The sequence below is a fragment of the Bidens hawaiensis genome, unplaced genomic scaffold (assembly GCF_021521415.1).
Source record: "Bidens hawaiensis isolate Kalapana, Puna unplaced genomic scaffold, B.hawaiensis_p1.1 tig00010929_1, whole genome shotgun sequence".
NCBI classification, from domain to species: domain Eukaryota; kingdom Viridiplantae; phylum Streptophyta; class Magnoliopsida; order Asterales; family Asteraceae; genus Bidens; species Bidens hawaiensis.
In genome coordinates, this window is record NW_027491846.1 from 385,684 (window position 1) to 395,693 (window position 10,010).

The window sequence follows — 10,010 nt, forward strand, 5'->3', positions numbered from 1 at the left end:
TGGAGGGATATATCCATCCTGGATGCACACCCACATTTTGGCATCCTGGTATTTAATGTATTGGATGAATCTGTCCTTCCATGCCACGAAGTCAGTTCCTTTCATCAACCTCGGGGCCTTAGTGGCTGACCCCGCTTCTACTTCCATCTTGACCAAATCGGAGATGTTAATTGACGACATCCTTGCGAAAACCTGAAAAACCTGAAAATAAAAAAATATTAAAACAGCTCAGTAGGCGAAGTTAAGAGTAACTTCGCTTGAAAGTTAACTTCGCTGAAAAGAGAACTTCGCTGGGTCTTAAATTCGCTTGACTTGGCGAAGTTAAAAATAACTTCGCTTAGAATGAGCGAACTTAGGAGGTAAGCGAACTTGGGTGGAAAGCGAAGTTGCGGATAACTTCGCTAAGGCGAACTTATGAGGTAAGCGAAGTTGTGGTTAACTTCGCTAATCCTTATATCTTCGCCGAAACCCTAATTCCAGTGACGGCAACTTCGCCTGAAGAATGGTAACTTCGCCCGAAGAACGGTAACTTCGCCCGATGAACAAGGAAACTGTTCAGATCTGATTTCGTCAATCCAGCAGTTTCCGATCAATGCAATGGCTTGAAAATGACTGTCAAGCACGAGCAAAACACAATCCCAACAAAAACACGTCCCGCGAATAGGTCAAACGAGACGTTTTCTACACCCGCGTGAAATCCCGAACCTCACAATCGAGCCGATGGCTCTGATACCAATTGTAGGTTCCTGGCGGATCGTACACGGGATGTCGCTAACAACGCAGGTGCGGAATCCCTGCGTAGGTAGATACGAGTGTAGAGTATGTAGAGATCGAACACACAAGCAATAAACCAAACACGTTATATTGATAACAAACACGTGACCCGAGGTCACTATTACAGACAATGACACGTAACACACGAAGTGAACAGCTGAAACGAAAACCCTAAACGACCAACTCTAACTGTTTCGGATGAAACAGTATATAAACATGACAACTTCGCCATAGGCGAAGTTGTCAATAACTTCGCTGATTCAACAAGTTCGCCAGAGCGAACTTGTTGACAACTTCGCGTGTTACAAATATAAACATAATCAAAACATAATTGCATTACAGACTCGATTACAAATGCTAGACTATGAACTACTGACACACATGTACCAACAATTTTATACACATACGAAAGAATTGGATCAATGATTATCCCTGACGCCACCCCAAGACCCGTTAGAAATTTTACAAGTATTGCCAAAGGGGTATGTTCATCGCTCCGGAGAAAAATTTGAGTATGGGTCGAACCACTGAATCGGATCAGAAATTCGGTCTTGGAGACTTCCATACAATATTTTATACACATACGAAAAATCGGCTCAATAATTATGCACTGACACCACCTCGCGGCCCGTTCGAAATTTTGCCAATATTGCCAAAGAGGTATGTTCAACGATCCGGAGAAAAAAATGAGTATGGGTCGAACCACTGAATCGGATCAGAAATTCGGTCTTGGAGACTTCCATACAATATTTTATACACATACGAAAGAACCGGATCAATAAATATGCCCTGACGCCAACCCGTGGACCGTTCGATATTTTGTCATTATTGACAAAGGGGTATGTTCATCGATCCGGAGTAAAAAGTAAGTATGGGTCGAACCACTGAATCGGATCAGAAATTCGGTCTTGGAGACTTACGTACAATATTTTATACACATACGAAAGAACCGGATCAATAATTATGCCCTGACGCCACCTCACGACCCGTTCGAAATTTTGCCAGTATTGCCAAAGAGGTATGTTCACCGATCCGGAGAAAAAAATGAGTATGGGTCGAACCACTGAATCGGATCAGAAATTTGATCTTGGAGACTTCCATACAATATTTTATACACATACGAAAGAACCGGATCAATAATTATGCCCTGACTGCACCCCGTGGCCCGTTCGACGTTTTTCCATTATTGACGAAGGGGTATGTTCACCGATCCGGAGTAAAAACTAAGTATGGGTCGAACCACTGAATCGGATCAGAAATTCGGTCTTGGAGACTTCCATTCAATATTTTATACACATACGAAAGAATTGGATCAATGATTATCCCTGACGCCACCCCACGACCCGTTCAAAATTTTGCCAGTATTGCCAAAGGGGTATTTTTATCGCTCCGGAGAAAAAACTGAGTATGGGTCGAACCACTGAATCTGATCAGAAATTCGGTCTTGGAGACTTCCATTCAATATTTTATACACATACGAAAGAATTGGAACAATGATTATCCCTGACGCCACCCCAAGACCCGTTCGAAATTTTGCCAGTATTGCCAAAGGGGTATGTTTATCGCTCCGGAGAAAGAACTGAGTATGGGTCGAACCACTGAATCGGATCAGAAATTCGGTCTGGGAGACTTCCATACAATATTTTATACACATACGAAAAATCGGCTCAATAATTATGCCCTGACACCACCTCGCGGCGCGTTCGAAATTTTGCCAATATTGCCAAAGGAGTATGTTCAACGATCCGGAGAAAAAAATGAGTATGGGTCGAACCACTGAATCGGATCAGAAATTCGGTCTTGGAGACTTCCATACAATATTTTATACACATACGAAAGAACCGGATCAATAAATATGTCCTGACGCCACCCTGTGGCCCGTTCGATATTTTGCCATTATTGACGAAGGGGTATGTTCATTGACCAGGAGTAAAAACTAAGTATGGGTCGAACCACTGAATCGGATCAGAAATTCGGTCTTGGAGACTTACGTACAATATTTTATACACATACGAAAGAACCGGATCAATAATTATGCCCTGACGCCACCTCACGACCCATTCGAAATTTTGCCAGTATTGCCAAAGGGGTATGTTCACCGATCCGGAGAAAAAAATGACTATGGGTCGAACCACTGAATCGGATCAGAAATTCGGTCTTGGAGACTTCCATTCAATATTTTATACACATACGAAAGAATTGGATCAATGATTATCCCTGACGCCACCCCACGACGCGTTCGAAATTTTGCCAGTATTGCCAAAGGGGTATGTTTATCGCTCCGGAGAAAAAACTGAGTATGGGTCGAACCACTGAATCTGATCAAAAATTCGGTCTTGGAGACTTCCATTAAATATTTTATACACATAAGAAAGAATTGGATCAATGATTATCCCTGACGCCATCCCACGACCCGTTCTAAATTTTGCCAGTATTACCAAAGGGGTATGTTCACCGATCCGGAGAAAAAAATCAGTATGGGTCGAACCACTGAATCGGATCAGAAATTCGGTCGTGGAGACTTCAATACAATATTTTGTACACATACGAAAGAACCGGATCAATAATTATGTCTTAACTCCATCCCGTGGCCCGTTCGACATTTTGCCATTATTGACAATGGGGTATGTTCACCGATCCGAAGTAAAAACGAAATATGGGTCGAAACACTGAATCGAATCAGAAAATTCGGTCTTGGAGACTTCCATACAATATTTTATACACATACGAAAGAATTGGATCAATGATTATGCCCTAACACCACCCCCGGCCCGTTCAAAATTTTCCCAGTATTGCCAAAGGGTATGTTCACCGATCCGGATAAAAAAATGAGTATGGGTCGAACCACTTAATAGGATCAGAAATTTGGTCTTGGAAACTTCCATACAAAATTTTATACACATACGAAAGAACCGGATCAACAAATATGCCCTGACGCCACCCCGTGGCCCGGTCTACATTTTGCCATTATTGACAAAGGGGTATGTTCACCGATTCGGAGTAAAAACGAGTATGGGTCGCACCTCTGAATCGGATCATAAAATCGGTCTTGGAGACTTCCATACAATATTTTATACACATACGAAAAAATCGGCTTAACAATTATGCCCTGACGCCACCTCGCGGCCCGTTAAAGATTTTGCCAATATTGCCAAAGGGGTATGTTCAACTATCCGGAGAAAAAAATGAGTATGGGTCGAACCACTGAATCGGATCAGAAATTCGGTCTTGGAGACTTCCATACAATATTTTATACACATACGAAAGAACCGGATCAATAATTATGCCCTAACGCCACCTCACGACCCGTTCGAAATTTTGTCAGTATTGCCAAAGAGGTATGTTCACCGATCCGGAGAAAAAAATGAGTATGGGTCGAACCACTGAATCGGATCAGAATTTCGATCTCGGAGACTTCCATACAATATTTTATACACATACGAAAGAACCGGATCAATAATTATGCCCTGACTGCACCCCGTTGCCCGTTCGACGTTTTTCCATTATTGACGAAGGGGTATGTTCACCGATCCGGAGTAAAAACTAAGTATGGGTCGAACCACTGAATCGGATCAGAAATTCGGTCTTGGAGACTTCCATCAAATATTTTATACACATACGAAAGAATTAGATCAATTATTATCCCTGACGCCACCCCACTACCCGTTCGAAATTTTGCCGGTATTGCCAAAGGGGTATGTTCAACGATCCGGAGAAAAAACTGAGTATGGGTCGAACCACTGAATCTGATCAGAAATTCGGTCTTGGAGACTTCCATTCAATATTTTATACACATACGAAAGAATTGGATCAATGATTATCCCTGACGCCACCCCAAGACCCGTTAGAAATTTTACCAGTATTGCCAAAGGGGTATGTTCATCGCTCCGGAGAAAAATTTGAGTATGGGTCGAACCACTGAATCGGATCAGAAATTCGGTCTTGGAGACTTCCATACAATATTTTATACACATACGAAAAATCGGCTAAATAATTATGCCCTGACACCACCTCGCGGCCCGTTCGAAATTTTGCCAATATTGCCAAAGGGGTATGTTCAACGATCCGGAGAAAAAAATGAGTATGGGTCGAACCACTGAATCGGATCAGAAATTCGGTCTTGGAGACTTCCATACAATATTTTATACACATACGAAAGAACCGGATCAATAAATATGCCCTGACGCCAACCCGTGGACCGTTCGATATTTTGTCATTATTGACAAAGGGGTATGTTCATCGATCCGGAGTAAAAAGTAAGTATGGGTCGAACCACTGAATCGGATCAGAAATTCGGTCTTGGAGACTTACGTACAATATTTTATACACATACGGAAGAACCGGATCAATAATTATGCCCTGACGCCACCTCACGACCCGTTCGAAATTTTGCCAGTATTGCCAAAGAGGTATGTTCACCGATCCGGAGAAAAAAATGAGTATGGGTCGAACCACTGAATCGGATCAGAAATTTGATCTTGGAGACTTCCATACAATATTTTATACACATACGAAAGAACCGGATCAATAATTATGCCCTGACTGCACCCCGTGGCCCGTTCGACGTTTTTCCATTATTGACGAAGGGGTATGTTCACCGATCCGGAGTAAAAACTAAGTATGGGTCGAACCACTGAATCGGATCAGAAATTCGGTCTTGGAGACTTCCATCCAATATTTTATACACATACGAAAGAATTAGATCAATTATTATCCCTGACGCCACCCCACGACCCGTTCGAAATTTTGCCCGTATTGCCAAAGGGGTATGTTCAACGATCCGGAGAAAAAACTGAGTATGGGTCGAACCACTGAATCTGATCAGAAATTCGGTCTTGGAGACTTCCATTCAATATTTTATACACATACGAAAGAATTGGAACAATGATTATCCCTGACGCCACCCCAAGACCCGTTAGAAATTTTACCAGTATTGCCAAAGGGGTATGTTCATCGCTCCGGAGAAAAATTTGAGTATGGGTCGAACCACTGAATCGGATAAGAAATTCGGTCTTGGAGACTTCCATACAATATTTTATACACATACGAAAAATCGGCTCAATAATTATGCCCTGACACCACCTCGCGGCCCGTTCGAAATTTTGCCAATATTGCCAAAGGGGTATGTTCAACGATCCGGAGAAAAAAATGAGTATGGGTCGAACCACTGAATCGGATCAGAAATTCGGTCTTGGAGACTTCCATACAATATTTTATACACATACGAAAGAACCGGATCAATAAATATGCCCTGACGCCAACCCGTGGACCGTTCGATATTTTGTCATTATTGACAAAGGGGTATGTTCATCGATCCGGAGTAAAAAGTAAGTATGGGTCGAACCACTGAATCGGATCAAAAATTCGGTCTTGGAGACTTACGTACAATATTTTATACACATACGAAAGAACCGGATCAATAATTATGCCCTGACGCCACCTCACGACCCGTTCGAAATTTTGCCAGTATTGCCAAAGAGGTATGTTCACCGATCCGGAGAAAAAAATGAGTATGGGTCGAACCACTGAATCGGATCAGAAATTTGATCTTGGAGACTTCCATACAATATTTTATACACATACGAAAGAACCGGATCAATAATTATGCCCTGACTGCACCCCGTGGCCCGTTCGACGTTTTTCCATTATTGACGAAGGGGTATGTTCACCGATCCGGAGTAAAAACTAAGTATGGGTCGAACCACTGAATCGGATCAGAAATTCGGTCTTGGAGACTTCCATTCAAAATTTTATACACATACGAAAGAATTGGATCAATGATTATCCCTGACGCCACCCCACGACCCGTTCAAAATTTTGCCAGTATTGCCAAAGGGGTATTTTTTGATCGCTCCGGAGAAAAAACTGAGTATGGGTCGAACCACTGAATCTGATCAGAAATTCGGTCTTGGAGACTTCCACTCAATATTTTATACACATACGAAAGAATTGGATCAATGATTATCCCTGACGCCACCCCAAGACCCGTTCGAAATTTTGCCAGTATTGCCAAAGGGGTATGTTCATCGCTCCGGAGAAAGAACTGAGTATGGGTCGAACCACTGAATCGGATCAGAAATTCGGTCTAGGAGACTTCCATACAATATTTTATACACATACGAAAAATCGGCTCAATAATTATGCCCTGACACCACCTCGCGGCGCGTTCGAAATTTTGCCAATATTGCCAAAGGAGTATGTTCAACGATCCGGAGAAAAAAATGAGTATGGGTCGAACCACTGAATCGGATCAGAAATTCGGTCTTGGAGACTTCCATACAATATTTTATACACATACGAAAGAACCGGATCAATAAATATGTCCTGACGCCACCCCGTGGCCCGTTCGATATTTTGCCATTATTGACAAAGGGGTATGTTCATTGACCCGGAGTAAAAACTAAGTATGGGTCGAACCACTGAATCGGATCAGAAATTCGGTCTTGGAGACTTACGTACAATATTTTATACACATACGAAAGAACCGGATCAATAATTATGCCCTGACGCCACCTCACGACCCATTCGAAATTTTGCCAGTATTGCCAAAGGGGTATGTTCACCGATCCGGAGAAAAAAATGACTATGGGTCGAACCACTGAATCGGATCAGAAATTCGGTCTTGGAGACTTCCATTCAATATTTTATACACATAAGAAAGAATTGGATCAATGATTATCCCTGACGCCATCCCACGACCCGTTCTAAATTTTGCCAGTATTACCAAAGGGGTATGTTCACCGATCCGGAGAAAAAAATCAGTATTGGTCGAACCACTGAATCGGATCAGAAATTCGGTCGTGGAGACTTCAATACAATATTTTGTACACATACGAAAGAACCGGATCAATAATTATGTCTTAACTCCATCTCGTGGCCCGTTCGACATTTTGCCATTATTGACAATGGGGTATGTTCACCGATCCGAAGTAAAAACGAAATATGGGTCAAAACACTGAATCGAATCAGAAAATTCGGTCTTGGAGACTTCCATACAATATTTTATACACATACGAAAGAATTGGATCAATGATTATGCCCTAACGCCACCCCCGGCCCGTTCAAAATTTTCCCAGTATTGCCAAAGGGGTATGTTCACCGATCCGGATAAAAAAATGAGTATGGGTCGAACCACTTAATAGGATCAGAAATTTGGTCTTGGAAACTTCCATACAAAATTTTATACACATACGAAAGAACCGGATCAACAAATATGCCCTGACGCCACCCAGTGGCCCGGTCTACATTTTCCCATTATTGACAAAGGGGTATGTTCACCGATTCGGAGTAAAAACGAGTATGGGTCGCACCTCTGAATCGGATCATAAAATCGGTCTTGGAGACTTCCATACAATATTTTATACACATACGAAAATATCGGCTTAACAATTATGCCCTGACGCCACCTCGCGGCCCGTTAAAGATTTTGCCAATATTGCCAAAGGGGTATGTTCAACGATCCGGAGAAAAAAATGAGTATGGGTCGAACCACTGAATCGGATCAGAAATTCGGTCTTGGAGACTTCCATACAATATTTTATACACATACGAAAGAACCGGATCAATAATTATGCCCTAACGCCACCTCACGACCCGTTCGAAATTTTGTCAGTATTGCCAAAGAGGTATGTTCACCGATCCGGAGAAAAAAATGAGTATGGGTCGAACCACTGAATCGGATCAGAAATTCGATCTCGGAGACTTCCATACAATATTTTATACACATACGAAAGAACCGGATCAATAATTATGCCCTGACTGCACCCCGTTGCCCGTACGACGTTTTTCCATTATTGACGAAGGGGTATGTTCACCGATCCGGAGTAAAAACTAAGTATGGGTCGAACCACTGAATCGGATCAGAAATTCGGTCTTGGAGACTTCCATCCAATATTTTATACACATACGAAAGAATTAGATCAATTATTATCCCTGACGCCACCTCACGACCCGTTCGAAATTTTGCCCGTATTGCCAAAGGGGTATGTTCAACGATCCGGAGAAAAAACTGAGTATGGGTCGAACCACTGAATCTGATCAGAAATTCGGTCTTGGAGACTTCCATTCAATATTTTATACACATACGAAAGAATTGGATCAATGATTATCCCTGACGCCACCCCAAGACCCGTTAGAAATTTTACCAGTATTGCCAAAGGGGTATGTTCATCGCTCCGGAGAAAAATTTGAGTATGGGTCGAACCACTGAATCGGATCAGAAATTCGGTCATGGAGACTTCCATGCAATATTTTATACACATACGAAAAATCGGCTCAATAATTATGCCCTGACACCACCTCGCGGCCCGTTCGAAATTTTGCCAATATTGCCAAAGGGGTATGTTCAACGATCCGGAGAAAAAAATGAGTATAGGTCGAACCACTGAATCGGATCAGAAATTCGGTCTTGGAGACTTCCATACAATATTTTATACACATACGAAAGAACCGGATCAATAAATATGCCCTGACGCCAACCCGTGGACCGTTCTATATTTTGTCATTATTGACAAAGGGGTATGTTCATCGATCCGGAGTAAAAAGTAAGTATGGGTCGAACCACTGAATCGGATCAGAAATTCGGTCTTGGAGACTTACGTACAATATTTTATACACATACGAAAGAACCGGATCAATAATTATGCCCTGACGCCACCTCACGACCCGTTCGAAATTTTGCCAGTATTGCCAAAGAGGTATGTTCACCGATCCGGAGAAAAAAATGAGTATGGGTCGAACCACTGAATCGGATCAGAAATTTGTTCTTGGAGACTTCCATACAATATTTTATACAAATACGAAAGAACCGGATCAATAATTATGCCCTGACTGCACCCCGTGGCCCGTTCGACGTTTTTCCATTATTGACGAAGGGGTATGTTCACCGATCCGGAGTAAAAACTAAGTATGGGTCGAACCACTGAATCGGATCAGAAATTCGGTCTTGGAGACTTCCATTCAATATTTTATACACATACGAAAGAATTGGATCAATGATTATCCCTGACGCCACCCCACGACCCGTTCAAAATTTTGCCAGTATTGCCAAAGGGGTATTTTTATCGCTCCGGAGAAAAAACTGAGTATGGGTCGAACCACTGAATCTGATCAGAAATTCGGTCTTGGAGACTTCCATTCAATATTTTATACACATACGAAAGAATTGGATCAAAGATTATCCCTGACGCCACCCCAAGACCCGTTCGAAATTTTGCCAGTATTGCCAAAGGGGTATG